The sequence below is a fragment of the Patagioenas fasciata genome, chromosome 6, assembly GCF_037038585.1.
Source record: "Patagioenas fasciata isolate bPatFas1 chromosome 6, bPatFas1.hap1, whole genome shotgun sequence".
Classification (NCBI taxonomy): domain Eukaryota; kingdom Metazoa; phylum Chordata; class Aves; order Columbiformes; family Columbidae; genus Patagioenas; species Patagioenas fasciata.
In genome coordinates, this window is record NC_092525.1 from 20,507,906 (window position 1) to 20,529,301 (window position 21,396).

General features: G+C 41.2%; 1 protein-coding gene across 12 annotated transcripts in view; it reads left to right on the top strand.

Annotated features, from left to right (window-relative positions):
• DAB1 (DAB adaptor protein 1) overlaps positions 1–21,396 on the top strand; it is a 436,704-nt gene that overhangs the window by 274,370 nt on the left and 140,938 nt on the right. For 8 of the 12 annotated variants that reach the window (XM_071810189.1, XM_071810180.1, XM_071810190.1 and 5 more), the window contains exon 1: positions 7,401–7,533. The exons of 3 other annotated variants lie outside the window; for them this stretch is intronic. The gene's annotated coding sequence lies outside the window, so the exon portion shown is untranslated. Of the gene's footprint in view, positions 1–7,400; positions 7,534–21,396 lie in introns of those variants that run through there. One more of the 12 variants, XM_071810185.1, reaches the window with a different exon arrangement.

The following is a 21,396-nucleotide window of genomic DNA, read 5'->3' on the forward strand; positions in this document are numbered from 1 at the left end:
CAATCTTTTACAAATCCCATTTGTTAACAGTCTTTGAAATTATCTTTTTTTTTGGTGTGGCAGTGAATGAGGGCTACAAAACTGGGTTGTATAGTTTCTGTCTTGGTCATGTCATAATTTCCTATTGAATATGAATAAGAAAGCCAGGAATAAAAAGACATTTAGAAACCTAAACTGTACCGTTGAGCAGTTTTCTAATATAAATAAATAGTATGCATTCAAGATGTTTTGTTAAACCTCTGTGTTTTGTCTCAGGCTAATGTTATAATCTTTCAAGTGAAGGATTGTCTTTTTAGATAAACAGCAAAACCGCCTTTAGAAATGAAGCCCTAATCTAGTCGACACCTATAAATTTATTACAAAATAAAAATACACATCCTTCATTTAAATTGTTATTTGAAGATTTTTATTATTGCATTGAGTTGCTACGGTGGCACTTGGAATTTACATTTCTTCCTGGAAAGCTTAAAGAGAAAAAAAAAAAAAAATGAATAACAAACGTCAGAAGGTAATGATTTGTCAAGTTTTGAAGTGCACTACAGAAATGTCAATGTAGGCAGATATGTTTGGAGGAACTCTGGCATGCTGCCTAGAGCTGAGGTTTCCAGACTTGTGCAGATTTCACTGTGGGAGCTCCAGGGTCCACCCTCCTTGCTGGACAAGGAGAAACCTGACATCCCAAGACCTAGTTTTATCTGTACATTAACTTCATGGTGTGTTGGAGGGGTCTCAGAAGTGCAGAGATCTTGTATTTGAACCACAGGTGTTAGCCCTGGCAGCTCTTTACTGTTGAACCACATACGTGGAAGTCTTGAGTTCATAAGCAAGTGAAGCATCTTCACATAATTCCTCAGTCCTTGTCCACAGCCTGAAGGGTGGTCGGGCTTTGGGGATGGTCCCATTGGTGTCAGTTCCACGTCTATCATGAAGGAGCAGTGGCAAAACAGCCAGTAATCAGCAACTGGTGAAGAGGGACTACAGGGATTTAGAAATGCTGGTGTTGGTTCTGAAATGGCAAAAGGAAACATCTGTGCTTTGGTACCCATGAGTTAGTCTGAGCTGCCAACCACTCAGAAACATAACGAGAGGGTAAAAGGAAAGGTCAGGAATGTAGACAGTAAAGGCAAAGAAAAGTACAAGTCAGTATGTAAGCAACAGATTTTAAAAATATATTATTATTGAAAGGAAAATTATTTAAAATTGATTTCGTAACTTTCAAAGATAGTTTTACATAGCAGTGGGCTCAACTAGCGTGAAAGTGGGCTGAGCAAGTTCCAAAGAAAAGTGTTAGGAATCTTTTCTAATGCCTGACAGAAATAACACATTAAACCTTACTTGAAAAGCCTTGTTCATCTAGTGCTCATAATACCATGCTGAGGGCATTTTTCAGGATGAGTCTGAGGTTAAGAAAAACACCTACTGAATAACTAGTGCCACTTACTTCAGCACTTGCGTTTTTCTCAGAGGTTTTCCATCCAATTGCTGACCAGATCCTGTGATATTTAACTTATCAGGTCTGACAAGAGCTGAACCCAAGGTAGAATGACTGCTTAAACATTTATTTGTGTCAATGACACGTTTAAAATTCTCTGCTCTGCCTAAATATTTAAAGGAAAATATAAAGAGGAAAATGTAATGTGACATAAGAGGAAATGAAAAACAACCTTATTTGTTGAGGACATTCACTACACACAATTGCTGTCTTCTGAATAGCTGTTATTTTGGCAGAAATTGAGGGGAATGCAGTCCTAAATATCATGTTTGTCTGTCTCTTTTTAACAAAAATGATTTTTACAATGGCAAGTGGATCTTTTGCTGTCAAAATCATGAAATGTGACAACAGCCAAGATCTTCGGGAACCTCCGAGTCTGAAGTTTTTGATTATAAAGCTAACATCTGAAAATGAAGAAATAATGAAGATAAATATATACTTAGTAAAAAAGAAGTTGCAGCATGGTCCAAATTGGAGAGCTTAAATGTGTTGACTGCTTGTTAAAGTAGACGACATCTTAAGAACAAGCTGCAATAAGCTTGCTTTGTGGAGAAGCTGAGAGTTTAAAATTTTCAAACCCCCGTTTACTCCCTACTTCAGAGTAAAGCCAAATTTCAGAATTCTCTGTAAAGCAGATCTTCTGTGTTTTCCATAGTAGATATACATTTTCCATAGCGGATATACATTTTCCATAGTAGATAGACTTTGCTGTCAGTTTATGTGTGTTTAAACTAGTGTGAGCACTTTTCCAAAGTAATACCGAACATGTGGGCTTTCAGTATATAAGGGATGCCGAAAATTTTCTTCATCCATGAACTTTTCCTAGAAAGGCGCTAAATAAATTCAGAGATTTCTCCGTGTGGATCATCAGTGATGTCTGGAGGGGATGCGAGAACAATGTGTGCGTATATCATGCTCTTAGAAACATGTTCTCTGTTGGAACCTGACACGTTAGCAAAAGCAAACCCACTCTAAATTAGTTTGCAGTTAATTGGCTGTGAAGGGAAACGCACCTTGCCAAAAAAAGGATTTGAAATACGAAGCAGTTTGGATTTGTGAAGAAGTTGATCGTTGTACTTGAGGAATCACAGACTCTTGGGCATCTGGGAAATAATGTGGTTCATAATCTCCAGTGTTTTTATAAATTCCATTATTTGGCAAGGTGGGAATCTACTTGCTGCCATCTGCTTGAAGATTGATTTTAGAGGGGCTGTCTTAGAATGCATATTGGAGCTGTTCATTTGCGGTTGAGTAAAGAGATTTCATTAGGGTGAGTTCAGTAACATTTTGAATATGTGATGGAGAATAACAGGAGCTAGCAGACACGACAATCACATTTTTTCTATTTTTCCTCCAGGACCTGAAAATGGAATGAATGGTCGCATGTCTCTGTAGTGTTTCATTTGCCCTTGCATGTCTCTGTGGTCTTTCAAAATATTAGTGGAGAAATACTCACAATAGGCCTGGGAAATAGGTGTGGTAGAGATGGACACAGAAGTGTGGCTTGACTTATCCAGGGTCACACAACCAGTCAGTGACAGAGCTGGGATTTGAACCAAGCTCCTGGATTCTTTTTGCATGTCTGACTACAGGATGGTGCAGTCTTTGTTGAGGTGGATGAAGGGAAAAGTTCCTTTGTCACCAGCCTGCAATGCAGTAGGAGTGTACACAGGCCCATCTTCAGAAACCACTGATGAGCGACTGGAACCTACCAGACTTAATTCCATTGTGGGTAATTTCATGTGCTGGTTTTTAATAGATATCCAGGACTTTACAAGATAATACACATTTAACCAGATTGCACTGTGTGGTCAAGAAATAGTGCGCCACCAGTGGGAGACAGAGGGGCTTCTCATTTTCCATGGAGGATCACCACAATTTTTCTACCGAGATCATTCTGATGGGCAAGAGCAGCGTTCAGCAACATATTCTGTTCAGTCATCTCTCAGCTAAGTAGGCATAAGTAGGTAAGAAAATATCCATAATAGATCTTTAGTGAAAGAAGAACGCTGTTTCTTCCCATTTGAGAAAATAGAGGATGAAACCAAATCACGATTAATTCTGCTGAATGGCTAAGGAGCTGTGTGGCTACCATGGTAAAAGATGGGCTACCATAGCTACTGATAATGCAGCAGGTATTATGTTCAGTCCATGCCTGATTGCCTTAAAGGAACTTATTAAACTGAAACCACTATTGTGTGAGGAACTGTTCATGTAGAGTATCTCCAGAGTGATCAAGATGATCCTGCTGTGGGCTACAATATATTGTAAATGTGAAGAGTGGTTTTGTGAGGAAGCTCACATTTTGAGAGCTCAATTGGCAAGGGATGGTCTGCACATTGTTCTGTATTTTAGTAAGATGTTAATAGCAGAAATAATGTCTGATTCTCTTTTCAAATATTTGAATGCCCACTCCAAAAATCACACTTGGGTCAAGTAAATGTAACAAATATCTTTCACTTCTAGATTCTTTGAAAGCACCACCTAAAGCTCCTTCTCAAACATCTTAAAATTTCAAATAGTATAAATATTATTTGGTAGCCATTTATAATGCCCAAAGCTTGAGATATATGGATTGGTTTAATGAAAATAAGACCTATATTCCACCTCAGAAAATGTACAGTTCTCTTTAATACTAATGGATGTTACACATGTGCACTGACAACCTTACAGGTTTTATGGCCAAGTGATTTACCATTTATGCAGGATAATACTGATTTTACAGCTTGGATACTATCTGAGCATTTCACGTGAGAAATATGTAGGCTTGCAGCTGGACAAAACTCAGTGGGTTAAATAAAACTTTCTTCTCCTTGGCTGATAGGATGCTAAAAATTTGCATCACCAAAGCAGATTTTAGGAAGAGAAGCTCTGAATATCCATCTTTCAGCAAATACTCCTCATTTGGGTCTGCTCTGCAAGGAAACCAGCTTTTCCTAGGGAGTCAGAAAACTCAACTGTGAATTATCAGTGAATTCACTGTCAATAATTATCCTGTGAATTATCTCGTATTTTTGCTCTGTGGGGTACTTCCTACAGCAGTTTACTAGCAACTGCAGTTCTTATTGTAAATTGAGTAGTATAACAAATGACTTAAAATCCAGCTGTGCAGGTATCAGTAGTGGATATTTTAATGTTATTTCGAGGCAATTTTTTAACCAATTTATGCGGCGCTCTTGGTTGTAACATTGAATTCATCCCTATCTCAACTAATGTGCACCGGAACACTTAAATAGCTTATGATCATTGTTTTGTTAGCTCAAATCTCATCAAGAACTAAGAAGATGATACTACTTTCCTTTCAGTTGATACTACGTTCCTTTCAGTTATTTTAGCAAGTACTAAGGGACTGAGTGCTGCAGAGGTATCTATTTAACACATTGGAAAAATAGTTTAGAGAATTATCTTCGGCTTCTCCATCTGGTCAGTGGTTAGTGGAAATGGCATCTTTGCCCCATAGTTCTTAATATGTAACTCTTAATGGTTTATCACTTAGTCTGTGATGGTACAGTATGTCATCAGAAAGGAAAATATAGCAATGCTGAGTTTAAATAAGCTTTACAGATAAAGACAAAAGAAGGCTATGCTGATCATCAGACCGCTTTTCTTTCTCCTTTGCTTCTTGGTCATGTTTTTCACTAGAGAGGAGGAACTGTGACCATATAAATGTTCTCGTGAGAATTTGTGTTGCAAAGTTATGGCCTAAGGAGTATTTTACATTAAAACAGAGCAGATTGCTTATGGCAACTCCTGTATAATGTTCCTGTATAAGGAACACAATGAAGAACTGCAGTTCATATTGCTCTTCAGGTCTGTTCTATTTTCACTTTTTTTTTTAAAGTAGAAAATTGCATAGTATAATTACAAGTTCATTTGCATGCATATTACAAGCTGTGAGCTAGTAGAGTCTTTTATATCTAAAAAATATTGTTAGCAAGTGTGACTTGCATCCATAAATTTTAGAAATGGGAAGGAAGTTTACACTCATTCAAGGTTCCTTCTCAGTCAACAGGTAGCATCCTTCCTGTACACTGCAGGACCTTCAGGGAGGCCACAAACATAGAAAATGCAACTTACAGTGTAATGGGCGAAGGTGTAGTGCAGTTGATTTACTGTTTGCCCAACAAAAAAATACGCCTTTTGGGGACTAAGGATCACCAGCATTTTATTGGACTTGATACTTACAGACAAGCATAGCCACATGTCATCTGGAGGATGCTGTCTGTCATTTCCTAAAGGAAAGCTGACTTCTGTTACTTCATTTTTTCTTAAGTTCTTTGTCTTTTCAAGACAGTAAAGTTCTCACCGACAGGAAATATGGCTACAATTAGGTTTACTACTAGGACTTATTTTTTTTTAATCCACATTAGAATTAGTGGGTTCCATTGATAATCCTGCCTTTCATTTCTGTAAGAAATGGAAAGCAGGACAATAGTAACAGTCTCCATTCTATCAACTACTTCTTGAATTGCATTTTTGTTATGTCACAACTGTTATTAGGTGACTTTATCTTTTATGTTTAATACTTAGTGTGCTGTGGAAAGAATAATTGAGGGATACGGAATTGAAAATATTTGATAATGTTACCGGCTCTCTGCATGCGCTTTCGATCAATCTGTTTGCTCAGCCTTTCCCTCCACTCTGGGACCGGCGCTCCCTGCCCTGTTAAGCATCTTGCCACATTGGTTCAGATCTCCTGCCTGTCACGTGGAGGTAAAATAACCTGTAGACATCTTTGTACCTTGTGAGCATCTTGGTGATCACTCCTTGACTGTCATCTTGAAGAGTGCACATCAGCAGTTAGGTATTTGTGTGCCCAGGGTAATATCTTGCTCGTAATTTCTGATCAGATTGGATGTCTGTGATGGTTTGAGCCCTCCTCTCTGCTAGCCAAAGGAGACGCTGCCACTCATACCTGAGAGGTGAATTAGATCTATCTGGAGGCTGCAAAGAGCTTTTCTTTCAGTCATTTACCTCAGTTAGCTAAAGCAGAGCTGCTTTTATGCCATGATTGGAGATAATACCAGTGGAATAGCAATAACCTCGCGAATGTACTTCTCTTCTGTATGTAAATCCTTTCAGGAAGTGCATGACAACCCCTGTTTTCTGTGGGTCTCCGTTTGTAAAGAAGCTGTTATCACAGAATAAGTTTAATGGGTCGTGAATTTTGTGTTGAAAGGAGAGTCTCTCCACGACTTCTGATCTGCCTGCAATAGACGTATTGGCTCAGCAGCGAGTGCATTAGGCTAAATGTGCTTCCTCCATTGACTCTGAAGGTAACAGCCCTAAATGCCTCATTAAATTTTCATGGGTGACTGAGAGAAGCCATGAGAAAAACACCACACTCGTAGCGGTGGAGCCGCCGGACCCCCTCCCCCCGCCTCGGTGTGCAGCACACGGGCCGTGAACCCCCAGCCCGGGCACGGAGCCTCGCGGCGGCGAGGAGGGGCCGGGGCGGGGAGACGGCGTTCGCGGCGCCGTGGCCGGGTGTTCCACGCGTGGGCAGGGGCCACCGGGCCGCCCTGACTGACCGGCCGGCCTCCTGGCGCTCCTCCGCGCCACGGGGCAGCCCCGTTTACCGACGCCGCTCCATCACCGTTGTCCTGGTCGCGGCTTGAGCGCGGGGATGCGGGAGCCGGACGGCGGGGCTGCCAGCCGCTCCGTCACACGAGGGCTGCCCCAGAGGCGAGTGACAGGTTGTCCCCCCCCGTCCTGAGAGCCCAGCGAGCCCCCTTCCCCTCCCCTCCCGCCGTCCTCCTCCGTGCTCAGCTGCACCAACGGCGCCGAGACCCCCAGCCCTGGGAGAGGAGGAGGAGGAGGAGACCGACCCCTCATCAGCAGCTTTCCTCCGCCACACACCTCCTTCTTTCCCCTCCCTCTGGCCTCAGCGCCGTACTGGCGAGGGCCGGAGAGGGCAGGCAACGCGGGAAGGCGGCTCTCCCAGCATGGACGAGCCATGTGTATCCTAAGGAATAACAGCAGCTGCTGCGCCCACGATGGGGAGCAGAGGAATGCCAGGAGGAGAGGGCTCGCTGGGGCAGGTGAGGGCGCCGGCTCCATTCTCTCTTTGGCGGCCGGGGAGGGGAGATGTCCGTCCTCGGGGGGTGCGAGCGGAACCGGCGGCTGCGCCCCGGGGTGTCCCGGTGGCGGACACCGCAGGGGGGGACCCCTCTCCCCGCAGCGGGCACGGGAGGCCAGCTGCTCTCCGAAGGAAGTTTGGTGGTGGTGTTTTTTATTTCTGTGTTTTTTTTTTTTTTGCCTGTCCTCCCCCCAGCACTCTTCCGTCACCCGGAGGAGGGAAAGGGCTGAAATCTCCTGCGAGTCCCGGGAACTTGCCGGATTTGAGGGGAGCGGGGTGCGCGGCTTTCCCAGCCGAGTCGCAGGGTAGCTGCGGCGCCTCTCACCCCTCGCCAGCCGGGACGCACCGTCCCCAGGAGCGGGGGACAGGGAAATGAAATTCAGAAGGGACCTACAGACACGGCTGTGGGATTTCCATTGCCGCGATCCCCCGGCCGTGAGAGCCGCGCCGCCCCCGGGGGTCCCCGGGGCTGCTTCACGGGTGTCCCCGGGCTGGGCGTGCGCCGCTCCGCGTCGCTCTCAGTGGCTTCAGCCGCTGCTGCCCGCCAGCTGGAAGCGCCGATCGCCCCGTTGCCCGCACTGTGTCCCATATCCTTCGTCGCGGCCGTGGGGGAGGCGCCCCCCGCTGCCTGTCAGGGTCGATGGGCAGTGGGCCCGGCCCCCGAGCGCGGAGCCCGGCGGCGGTTCGGCTGCGCCGGCGCTGCCTTCTCCGGGAAGGTGCAGCAAGGGCGGGAGACGCCGCGCGGAGGAGCGGCGGGAAATGGCGCCTGGAGCTGAGGGGCCGCTGGCCGAGCGGGGCTGGAGGGAGACGAGCTCGTCCTCCCGAGCGGGGGAGCCCTTGGGCGGTGCGTGGGCTGGCACTCTCCCCAGGAGCCGCCGTCCGGTCCGCGGCGAGAGGCACCCCGGACCTTCGCCCTCCCTGCGGCCAAGAAGTGGGTGTGAACAGCTGCTTTACGGGCGGCTGTGGGTTCCTGTACCTCACCTTTACGGTTCTTACTTTGTGAAAAAAAACAAAAGCAAACAAAAAACAAAGTGGTTTTGGTACCTTTTTTTGTGGGTTTGTGAATGGCTGAGTCACCAGGAACGTCTTAACAGAGACCCCTGAATTAAAATTCAAAATTCATTTGCTCCTCGGCTGCCGTCTGAGGAAGAAGCACGCAGGGCTCAGGGGAACAAGATAGTCGTGACAGATCCTACAAGGACTGTCGGGACAGGACTGTGAACTCTCCAGGAGCCAGAGCCACCTCTTTCTTTTGTGTTTTGCGGGGTGTTTCACACCGTGGGAGCTCATACTCCTGACTGGCACATTGAAATGCCTGTATGAATGGTAAAGCGGTGAGGTAGGGAACTGGGACCAGTATTCACTAAAGAACAGAGCTTGTTTCTGTTTGGGACAGTGGTAGAGCTCGCAGATGAATAGGAAGTTTTTTATTTCGCTGTGAACTTCTGTTTTATTGTACGTTTCAAACCCGTTAAATTCTTAGGTCTTCCTCCAAAGTAGCTTTAAAAACAAAGTCCTTGGGACTCTTTGCCATTTGTCTAAATTCTGAATGCATGTCTGAAGCATTTAATCATGTTTATTGTTTCCAACCACTCAAACGGAATAAAAATTACTTATCGTTGATGAAGCTTATCTCGCAAGCTGTTTCACAGTATGTTTCCGTTGCAAGACAGAGCTCTGTGTTACACTACTGATGATTGTATTGTTTATTGTTCTTTCACTCTCCCTCCCTCCCTCCCTACCCCCCATGCCAGGATCAATCTGCTCCTTACTAGGATACTCAAAAATAATGAAAGAACAAGTTTTCACCAGTTAGTTTTATATTTCTCCTTGTATCTGAGATTTCTCTCTTTTGTATCTGCTCTTAGGCTGTTTTTCATGGAGTGTGCTAAAGGCAGCTGATATATTAAAAAAGGAATTAAAGCACAAAGCAAAAAGGCACTTTCAAACTCTTGAAGTGAAACTGTAGGTGGAATTAGTGCTGGATTCAGAGTCATTGTTTATTTTTTTAGTCACGTAGCACTTTCCTGAAACATAAGATTCCTTGCCCCTTTGTCAGTACCAGTTTGTTTCATTACACATTTAAAATGCACTTTTCATATTGGTTTAGAAGTTCAGATTTATTGTTTGGAGTGTTTTGATATAGGTGCTGATCTTGGACTGTACCTCATAGGTGATTTTGCTGCACTTTCACAGCACCTCCGCGCCATGATGGAGGAGACTATCATGTTTTCTTGTAGGATTACCTTTGGGACTTCAGTGACTGCACACATCAGTGGTTTCATCTTAGGAGGATTGAAATTGATTTTCAGCTAGTGAAAGACCCTGTATCTGTCCTTTGACCCCTGCCCTCACAAGATGAAGTGACACCAGTAGTGGAGGATGTAGACTTGAAGTAGCTGCTACTAGGCCTTCAAAATTAGAGGTACTAGAATAAGCACGTTGTCCTGGTGGACTCTGCTTCGTTCTTTGGACAAGGAACAGGGTTTTTTTCATATGAACTGGAAGACCCCTGCATATATGTATCAAAATAACTTTAGATTGTGAACCTTGTGATTCTTTTTAAATACTTTTTAGAAGTCCTTGCTCAAGAAAAACAGGAAGATTGACATTTCCTTCTCATCCGTAACAGGCCAGTTTTCTTTTAAATATTTCAGATTTCAAATTTTGCAAGATACCTGCATTGAATTTAGCAACAGCCAAGCTACCCAGTTAAATATTGGTTAGGTGGGAGAACCTCTATTTTTACAATTGTGTGTACATTTTAAAGTGATAGCAAATACTAGGAAGGTGCACCAAGATTTTCTGAACTTTATAGTTTAAATTAACTTTCCCAGTTAATATTTAGTGAAGATCTTGATGATTAAAGTTAACTGTTGAAGTCAATGTTTAGTCAAGGTCATTACTTGCTTTTTATAAACACTACCCAAGCATTCTTGCAAAATTAATCAGAATTGCTGGATCACTATATTTTATTACATGGTCTCTCATATGTCCTGTACTATTTGGAATTATTTCAGCCGTGCTTACTTTAACCCTTCTGTGGCTTCATTCTTACAGTACTAGTTCAATTTTTAATGCATTTATCTGCCTGGTGGGTTTGTGAGATACAATAAGTCATGCACTACCCTGTTTTTTTAGGGGTAGGAAGATGAGGCACAGGGTTGCCAGGTGCTGGCTCCTAAAAGGAGGTGGAAAGCCTTGCAACGTGTAGTGCAGCAGCAGGAGGGTTACGTATGTAGTTCCAAGAAAGTTTTCCAGGAGGCTGTGCTGGGCACCCAGCTCCTCATACCCTGTGCAGGAAGGGTGGACACTTCTGATAAAGCAATCCTCTGCTAAAACGTGAAAACAGTTTTGGCATCGGGGACAAAAATGATGAAATTGAGTATGTTGCCACTGGTACTTAAAGTGCAAGATTGAAACACATTGTGATCTGGGAGAGAATTGAAATATTTATTGCAATTCTTCCTTTCTTGGGGTTAAACTGCGATCTTCATTCTTCCAGGTTGTCTCTTAAGTCTCTTAGACTGACAGTAAAATCAGAGTCAGGACTTAATTGTGCCAGTGTTTTATTCTTTTCTTTCATTATTATTTTTTTTTAATTGTACCACTTGCAAATGTATTCTATGCAATTACATGGGTATTAGAGTAGATATTCATTAGGCTTTTACTAATCTGAACCTCAAGTGCTGTTCTGCAAATTTGCCAGCCTTTGTGAGTGCTTGACTTCATCAGCTGCACTGTTTTGTTATGAGTATTTTGATACAGTAGAATGAAAAGTATATATTCTAAGTAATTAATCAGATTTAAACATTTTCATACTTCGAGTTGTCACGCAGAGAACCTGCAACTCAGTATTTTGCCCTTGGCACTGGATTTTGCCCAGTCTAGCTACAGCAAAATTACATTTCATGGTGGTGGTTTAAGAATTTCATCCATGAATCAATCTTCCATTTCTCTTTAAAGACAGCAGAATTGTCACAGCTTGGAAAAGGTGAAAAACCCAATATTGTGAGTTACAGAGAAGGTAACTGTGTTGCTGTATGCATCCTCACTTTTGTATGGAATCTTAGAAAGCCATCAAACACATTTTCAGGTGTTCAGGTATAAGTGTTCATTGGTTTTAACTGTGCAGAATGAAACTTCCCATTCTTCTGTTTGGAAAGAGCTTTCAGTTGTTTAAGCAACGAACATTGTAATAACTTGTATAAATTGAAGAGTCCTTTTCTTTTCCTGTGCAGTTTCCTGTAGGTGAACCTGCCTTAGCAGGTATGTTAGACGAGGTGATCTCCAGGGGTCCCTTCCAACCCCAGCCGTCTGTCTGAACTTTCAGAAGCTCAGTCGCACGCACAAATCTTCTGTCAGAATCTGCCAGCGTGAGCCTTGCTGGTTACTGCGGGGTCTGTGCTGCCTGTTTTCGCTGGTGGATCTGGTTCTAGATGTGTGACATTTTGAAGAACTGGATCAGAGGGAGACCTGTCAGCTTTGTCTCTTGATCGCTGCGTTGCTTTTTGAGGGGTGAGGGCGAAGCTCATACCCTGGGGTGACCCGTCATGTGCCCGTGCGGGTGCTGATGGCTCTTCTGTCCCCAGCTGTGGGCAATGCAGCTCTTGAAGACTTGGCTCATTAGACTCAGCTGCATCTCCTAACCAGATCCATCCACCGTGGATAAATTCTTAGGTACGTGAAGCAGTTGGCATAGTGTGGTGGCCCTTGAAGGTGGGAAGATTTGCTTTAGCTGCTTATGGAATCAGAAAGGATGGTGACTGTGGGTAAGCTTTTATAGACACAGTGTTCCTGAGCTGGGGAAGCCTGCCCGGGAGCAGACTCAGGGCAGAGTATCCCACCCATAATACTTTATACTTTTTATGGGTAGTGCTTCTCTTGTCATTCCTTTACTGTTGGTTTAATGAAGGTGTATAAATTGGTACATTTCTTAAGGATATATACAATGTAAACAAACAGGGCAGTATAATACCAAAGTACACAAAAGCTCTTGCTGGGTTTTTCTTGTATTGCATTTTGTGTATCTCTGTGTATGGATACGTGTATGTATGTGTTACATATTTATATATATGAAAAGGTTTATTAGCTGCTCTTTTTATTATATAAAGATTTCTTCCGGTTTCCTGATACTGTCAATTGGTTACACTGAGAGATTTCCCACCCACCCTCCCCCCAAATAGTGATTACTCTTGTGAGTAGAAGAACATCAGTTTCTTGAGATTCTTTGCAATTCCCCAAGCCTGAAGGCAAATGAATAGAAATTTAGTGGACCACCTAGTTCCTGACACAGAATTCTCCAAAGAGTAGTCTGACCTAATTTATATTGTATTGAATGAAATAATCCTATCATACACATGTGCTTGCCATTTTGTTTTCCTTTAGCAGGCATATTGCTGTCTTGCAAAAACTTCAGATCTAGACGTTAGGCAATGTCTCTGTGGTTTTAGGGGGTGCTTTTCCTCAGTGAGTAGTTACTGGAAAATTACATTTAGAGGACATTTGTGAAAATGGAGACAATCAAGACATAATACTAAGGCTGCTAGAATTATACCTGAATGTGAGTGTGTCATTGTTTAGTACTGAGGGTAATCAAGAGTCCTCTAATACAAAGTCTCCCCATTATTATTAAAGATGGAGCTGGAATCCTCCCCGAAAAACTTTTTGTAGCAAAATGCAGTATAAATGTCTTTGTTATCTGTGTGATAGGGATACTGGTAGGTGTGCTTTGCTGTGGGTGATGGCTGCATTTCATCTTTGCAGGGTTGCTCATGATAAGTGGTACTGAATGTATTTGTTGGGGCCAGCGTGCTTTGAAGCTAATTGGGAGCTGATGAACATCCTGGCAATTCCTGGTGTGCAAATCCCTTTTTTGGTGTTATTCTGTAGGTGGTGGGACCTGTCAGCCTATCTGTGTTAGGTCCCAAGATACACTCTGAAGTGTATCAGTCGGCCTATGTATGTTCGTGTTCTGGAAAATAACTTTTTAAGCCTGCACAGTTTTATTCTAGGAAAGCTTATTAGAGTTGTGGGTTGGCAGAAACTCAGGATTGTAGCACCAGTTCTTTGCTTTTAGGGTAGGTATCCCAGCTGTAGGACTCTTATTTGGTGTTATTCAGGGAGGTTTTGCTTAATCTCTTTTGACAAGAGTTGCCTTTTTTGCTTAAAAGTGTATCTCCTCCTCTGTTTTAAACTGTAGTGTTTAAAACTTCTTGGCTTTCCATTTAGAGATTTTCACCTCCGCTCACATTGTAGGACAGCTGAGCATAAACACTCCTTTTGCATTGGGGAGTGATTAACAAGTTAATAGGTTTGATAGCCACCAGGTGACTCTTGTTTTAGGTCTTTGCAAAATAATAGAGGTCTTAGTGCTTTTCCAGCTGTGGAACAAATTGTATAAGATTACACTTTTCTTGGACTGTGTGCGGTCAACACAAGAAAAGAACAGAATAACGCACTATATAGCATTGTTAGTCTGTGTACACGATACTCGATACCAAGAGGTTCCTTCATAGATACTTTCCTAATTCCCGCCGTGTCACATTGCTGCAGTTTTCTAGGTGTCTTGAAGATTTACAACATACTTAACTAGGAAGATCCATAGTCTGAGAATGATCAATTACAAAACTTCAAAATATTTTTTTTAAATGGAAGAAACATGCATACTGAACAATAGTGGGTATTAAGAATATCAGTTGGTATAACTTCTAAATAGTACTAAATGTTTTGAAAGGAACACTTTTCAATAAGCACAAGAAGTTTAAAAGTTTCTGCAGTGTTACCATATTCAAGTTATGGGAAAAGTTTCTTTTTTATGATACCTGGTTGTCTGGTTTTGTAGTGCACTCACATCAACTGTTGTTGGTTAAAAGTTGACTCTCTAATGCATGGTGTAAAGTAGCTTCTTAAACATATGGCTTAGTTGTACCTACCAAAAATAGTTTTATCAATCAGTTGAAATGTTTAAATGAGATTATTGACATTTTAGCTTCGCTTTTGGAATTTGGAAATACAAAGACTGAAGGTCTGCCCATTTGAAAATGAAGAACTTTAATTACTGGGAACTCAATTGATGCGATACACACTTATTTTTCTTTTACATAAGAGTTTTCTAACCTACTGACAGATTGACTACCCAAAGAATAGCAGGCACCATATTAATAATTTCCCAACCTAAAGGATTATAATTTTTTTTTTCAGTACTTGAAGTGACTGGGGGAAAAATGTGTGTGATCTCTGTACACCGTACAAAAAAAATATTTTAATTTCCATCCATGGTTACTTGAGATGCAGCCCTTAATAAACTATGCTAAAACAGCAAAGGAAAAGAGCACTTCAACTTGCTTAACCTTTATTGGATTTATTCAGGTGCCTCAAGTAGTTCCAGAGATCAGGGCAGAATGAAGAGATCGAAGCCGGCAGGATCCGCGGCTCAGGCAGCAGCAGACAGTGTGTTAGTAATTTGACAGCGTTTCCAGGACCTGTCAGTCTCTGCCCGGAGAATGGCCACAACAGTTCAATTGGCATGTGCTTTTTTCCAGATTAACATGTAGTAGGTCACTTGAATTCTCCCCTTATTGAGTTCATACCTTTCCTTTAATTCTCTCTTGCAGTAACATGTCAGTGTTGATGGGAGGAAAGAAAAACTGTATTTATGATGATGGGTATTTTTAACAGGTAGTTAGCGTGAAGAATTTCAGTTTTATCCTCTTTTTGATTTCCTTGTATAACCTTTACCAGTCAAATGATTTTTACGTATTGTAATTTGCTTTTGTTTCAATCTTTGCCGGCTCTGGAAGTTGAGGGCGATGGGCTGGTAGTGTGTGGGTAGCCTGGACTTCACTGCATTGCTGCAATAGAGGAGTCACGGCTGGAATTTCCAACTAGCTACATGATTAAGCCCAGCATAAAGGTAATTAGGAAAAAACAAAACAAAACTCTTTTAAACTTTAATGCAGTCCAGCTGATATTCATGAAATTGTACTGATATTTAGTTCAGCAACAGTCAATGCAGTGAATATTTTATTAATATTTCACTTCTGCCTTTCTTTCCTTCATGTAACAAAATACACACTTAAGTTAGTTTCACCATTACTGCCTTTTATGTCAGTTTTCTTCAAGCTCTAAGGCATATTAGCAAGTTCAAACCTTTTAATGGCATGTTTAGATGACCTGTTAGGTGTTCATGTCTTTACTGTAGCAGCTATAAGACTAATACCAAGGATATTTCTGGTAGGTGGGGGTTTTCCTCCCTTTTTTAACATAATGAAGATTTTCCCATGCTAAGATTTTCTTCACTTAACCGTGCATAGGTTTTTAAATTTGCTCAGTGTGCCACAGTGCCACTGGCAGTATGATTTGAAAGTGTTAAGGCCCCTTTTTATTGTTTTAAAACACCTGGTAGTTGATTGCAATAAGGACTCCTCTTTTTAATTATGCTATAATTAATACAAAACAAATCAACAGGAAGTGCTACTTCACACAGCATGTTGGCAGTTTGCTCAAGTTTAAAAACAGTAAAAAAAAAAAAAGTCAGTGAATTTAATAAAGATTATTTTATGATTTTTTTTTTTTTTTCCGTGGCTACTGAAGTAATCGAATCTCAGATTATGGCTTCAGGACACTTTTCCATCCACCATCCCTGTGTGAGAATTTTCATATATTCAGTCCCATTTTTCTTCCTTCTGAAAACAAGAGAAATAAAGTGTTTGAGAAGTCCTAAAGAGGATAACAAATTGGATTGTTCACTTACTGTTCCTGGCACTCAAATTTTATGATCCTTACCTCCCTCGTGATGGAGCAAGCTATTCAGAAGTGCTGTGTGAGGGTTACAGCTGATGAAATTTGGCAAGGTTTTTTCGAATAAGAACTACATGGATTTACATAAAATGAGGGCTTGTCAGCTGTTTCTGTGTTACATTTGTAGCAAATACTAATGGATTTTGGTGCATCCAGATCCTCAGAGAAAAGTGAGAATTGTTGTTTCGTGAATCCCAGTGTACTAAGCTTCGGCGTCTGGATTTTGGTGCAGGATGATCCTGGCAAGGACATGAGAATCCTCTTTATGCTGTGAAACAACACTAGCGAAATAACTCTGCCACAGCCACAAAACTGCCCTGAGACTTCAGCACTCCTGATTTTGGGCTTGACAAAGATCAGCAAGTGATTTTTGTAAAAGAGCTCTCTGCAGCTCCGTTGTTTTGTGGCGGGACTGTTGATTCAACAAGTTCCGTGTGGTTGTCCCTTTTGAATGTACCATTTCTTGTGTTTTGTTCTTGCATAATTTGTTCGGTTGGGCTCTTGGGTAACATGAAGAGATGGCAGAGAGAGGACTCTCCATGGGATGGTTCTGTCGGTCACTGTTCTTTGTAGAAGCAGCCTAGTTCGTTAGCTTACACATGTTGCCCAGTCCTGACAGCTAAAACTTAGGTCAGAAGAATCTTACTCTCAGTCACTGAACTCTTGTTGCTTTGCTTTTTCCAGACAGCGGGAATCCAGGGGAGCGGTTCATGCGCATCAAACTTTGAAATATTGCTCAAGCCTGTGTAGGAAACTGACTCTGTTCTTTATTGCAAAGATCATCTTTAGTTCAGAGAACAGATTGCAAATGACCCCTAAACACCGTGGGTAATTGATTCTGCTAATCTGTATTTTTAGATGGAACTTTTTGGTGGAGATGGGAAGTTGTACAGTACAGAGAAGAAAAATAGTACAGGTAGATGTCATGTGTTTTGTGGATCCAATGACACAAGAATAAATTATCTTGATGAATACAGTGTTGGTTTTCTTCTTTGTGGCTGGAAGTGTGTACGTAATTTGCACATAGACAATGAGTAAAGCAGCTATAATATCAATGGTAATGTCTGTAATGGACTACCTATGGCTTTTTTCTCATTTTGGTGGACTAATGCTGTACCATCTTCGGCTGCTTCGCAGTGATCATTTATTTATTTATTTATTTTTAAAAGCAAAGTACTCTGTGGAATGATAGCAAATGCATTTCATTTTCGTAAGTGGACATATATTTTAATGAGAGAGGCTATCATTAGTTTTTTCCAAGACTGTCTAGGGTTTGATTTGTGAGGAGAAATAGGCATCAAGAAACCACCAGGAATTGTTAGTTTCTAATAAATTAGGGTAGGTACGTTGTTTTTGCCTACTAAAAACGTTCAGGAGATTAGTGTAGGGTTACTGTTGTGTTTTCAAACAATACTGGAAAAAACGCAAACAAATTGGAACTAGGATCTCTTGAGGATCCTCCTGTTTCAGACATGAACGCTGCAGGTGTTGGGTAGAAACAGCAACTTAATCTTAAGTTATCATCAACAAGAATAGAAGTAGTTTGTAATAGCTCTCTAGTTTTCACATTAATGAAATGTGAAAAAGTTCAGCCTAGAGTTACAAAAGGTTGTTCTTCAGGTTTTGGCCACTTGTGATGTACCTGTGCTGGACTGCATCCTGAACCTTTGAGTATCACTGTGTGAGATAAGGTGCAGACATGATGACAGAAAGTGTATTAATCTTGTTAAGTCCTTATAAGAGTCCTAATTGTTTCAGCAATCACTTCCTGTAAGAAGTTGGCCGCACTGGATGCATTAGGGAGAGCGCAGTGATGAATAGAATGAATTGTGTATTCGGATGTTCTTTAGCTTGTACTTTATTTGCAAAAAGAGAAAATAATGTCCCCCTGTCCTGAAGGTACAGGGGATGATGTCTGGAGGAACAGTTCCAATGCTTGACAATTAACAATAGTGCTTCTAAGAGAAGCATTTAGCAGAAGACAAGCATATAGGTTACAGAGTGGTACAGAGAACAATGTGTTTTTTGTGCTGTTTCTAATATGTTGAGATCAAATAACTAATTAATAGGAGGACACTTCCTAAGGATGATGCAAAGAGAAGAGTAAGTTCTTCTGCATGTTAATCTATTGCCTGTGTTACTGTTGTAATAAAAGCTTGAGAAGTAGGCATGGGAGACTGAAATGCCTTGTAACTTGTAATAGAGGTCAAAAAGTGCTATTTTAAAACAAATTTCCTTAAAAATGCTAGTGTAATGTTTTAGTGAGATGCTAGTAATAACTTGTAATGATTCTTACCACACCTCTGTGCAGTGTTGTGAGAGGGAAACTTCTTAATCACGGTGGAGCAACTCGGTATGTCTGCAGGGAAAAGGAAAGGAGCTTGGAGCTAGAGGAGTTACAGTCACTCGTTCTGAGCAGCAAATACTGTGTAAATGATGAGTGGAGCAGGGAGAAGGTGTCACTGGTGGAGTGTAGAACAAGCACAGGAGAACCAAATGGTGGTGAGTGTGGGAGTCTGGTTGTGTGCAGCTGATTGATTCAAGGATATTTGTTCTCTCTGCTTCTTTACAGGTTATTTTAAAGCTTATGAAAAAAGTCTTTATTTAACATATGTATTTTGTAAGATATATAAAACTTTTATAGAAAAGTAGGAATCACTAATGGGGTCTTACGGTTTCATAACAATATACCAAACTTAGCAAGGTGAAGTCTTGAGTTTTGACACCCAGAAAACAGTCCTGCTGACCCTTCCACCTCCCGTCTCACATGTCAAAGTTTACCTTTTTATAGTTAAATGTGCCTATTACATTTTGTTGTTACAGCCTTAGAAGCTGTACTGCAGTGTACCCAATATTATTACAAAAATATAATGTGAAAAACAGATTAGGAAGGAGTCACAGTACAGAAAAGAAACAGTCACTGCTATAGGTATGATGTGTTATTACCCAGTGCCTCCATTTCTCTTCACTAAATAGTTGGGTATTTAACTGGTAACCTGTGAAACAGTGTAATGGTCTGTTAATTAACTGGAGTGGGAGACCTTTTAGTTGTTGGTGTTTTCAAAGGTGACCTAAGTCTTCAGAAGCATGTACATGTGTACATGAATATGTTACGTATTCTGGTTTTGAACAGCCCAGTCTTCTTGTAGTACAACGGCTTGCATATTTCTAGCATTCAAAAACCTGACATAATAACTCTGAATCCCCTTCTGTGATAATTCTGGTTTATCACCGATGCTTTTAAGACACTAATACAACCTGTAGAAGAATTCTTAGCATATGACAGAAATGTATCTTGCTTATTTTGAAGAAGTGGAGTTCACATACGTTCACAAAGATTTGTAAAACTGTTGCTTGTAGATCTTTACAATGATTGTAAGTCAGACAATGCATTGTAATGGAGACCTCAGCCTTCTTTGTGTTTTGTGACAGCTTTTCCATGCATTTCTTCTTTTTGTTTTGTTCTTGCATGATTTTCTGGCACTTGTGATGTTTGAAAGGTTGTTGTCGCATTTCAGTACAGAAGTTTGGGTAGAAAACAGCTCTTCTCGTGGTAACTAATGTTATCAATTAACTTTCCTGCTGTTAGTCGGAGATGCTCTTCCTGCCATTAGATAATCTTCATATATTATTCTTGTTGATGCAGTTAAGTTACTTGCCCTCGATTTTATGCTGTGGTAAAACAGATGTTGTCGTGCTCTCATGTAACGCTTTATGCTGCTGTGTGTAGCTGTAAGTCTGATAGACAGGGATTCTGTACTCCGGGGGTTTGGTTTTTCCTTGTACCCAAATGGGGAGTGAGAAAGCTCTTGCTCTGCACAGAAACCTGCAGGCCTGTTAGTTCTGCATTCACTTCCGAGTTCAGTGCTTTCAAAATGTAACACTGCTTTCCAAAATGACCATCATAGCTTTCTAATTAGACATTTGGATTTTTTTTTTCTCTTGTGACAGAGTTTAAATGTTACATATTAGCAATAATGCTTAAATTGATGAAGTGTAAAACTAGTCAAATGGGTTACAGGGAAAGGAAGTGAAAATATTATGAACCATATGCCCTAATTTATGTCTTCTTAGAAAATTTGTCTAATGAAATGAGTATTTGAAATTATTATGCTTAGAATATTCAACAAGAAGTACAGCAGTAATGGTTGGATGGTCATGCTTTTAACATATTAAGTAAAATACAACTCCTTTTTTGTTTTGGAGAGGAAGAGTAACATCAAATCGCATTGTGTTGAGATCTCTGAGCATCATCAAGACCAGATATCCTTGTCCTTCCTATGGGTTTCTTTGTGCATGAGCAAGAAAGCACATCCATGATATGAAGACCAAATCTTACCCTGAGTTTCAAAACCCACAAAGCTTTTCAAATGTAAGCTCATAATCATTATTTAACGTGATCAAAACGCAATGTTTTCTTACAGTCTGAATCTTGGAAATGATTCAACTCATTCCTCTTCCCTCATGTCCTGAAAATCACCCTGAAGCAGACACACTTGACATGTAAAATTGTAGCCTGAACAGTTAAAAATCTGGCAAAGTTGCAAGGAATTGAAAGGAGAGTCATAGAGGGGGAAGGGCCAGGCAGCCTTAATAATAGGTGGTGATGCCTGCCCTAGCTTTGAGTAGCGAATATTTAAATAAGTAACTTATTGAAAGGGAATTATTTAGCAATGTTACTGTTCATAGCAGCACCTTAAATAAATTGCTCCAACTTTTCAGTGAGATATCTGACCTCCAAATCAAATATTTAAGAGGTAATTGGAAAAATGTATTGCATACAGGGTGTGTACTCAGTAGGTGCTCTGTGTCTGGTCATTTCTCTCAGACAACTGAAGGAAAACTGACGTTCTATCAGCACCAGCAACAGTGAATATTTTGAGAGCCTGTGTTAGAGCTGATAACTCTTGTGAGGTAAAATGCAAAGGTCATTGATACCAAGACTCCTGTTGACTGGGAAGAACAGAATTTAAACTATGCTGGTGTTTGGGCCTTGGTGAGAAAAAGATTTGAAAAGTGAGGA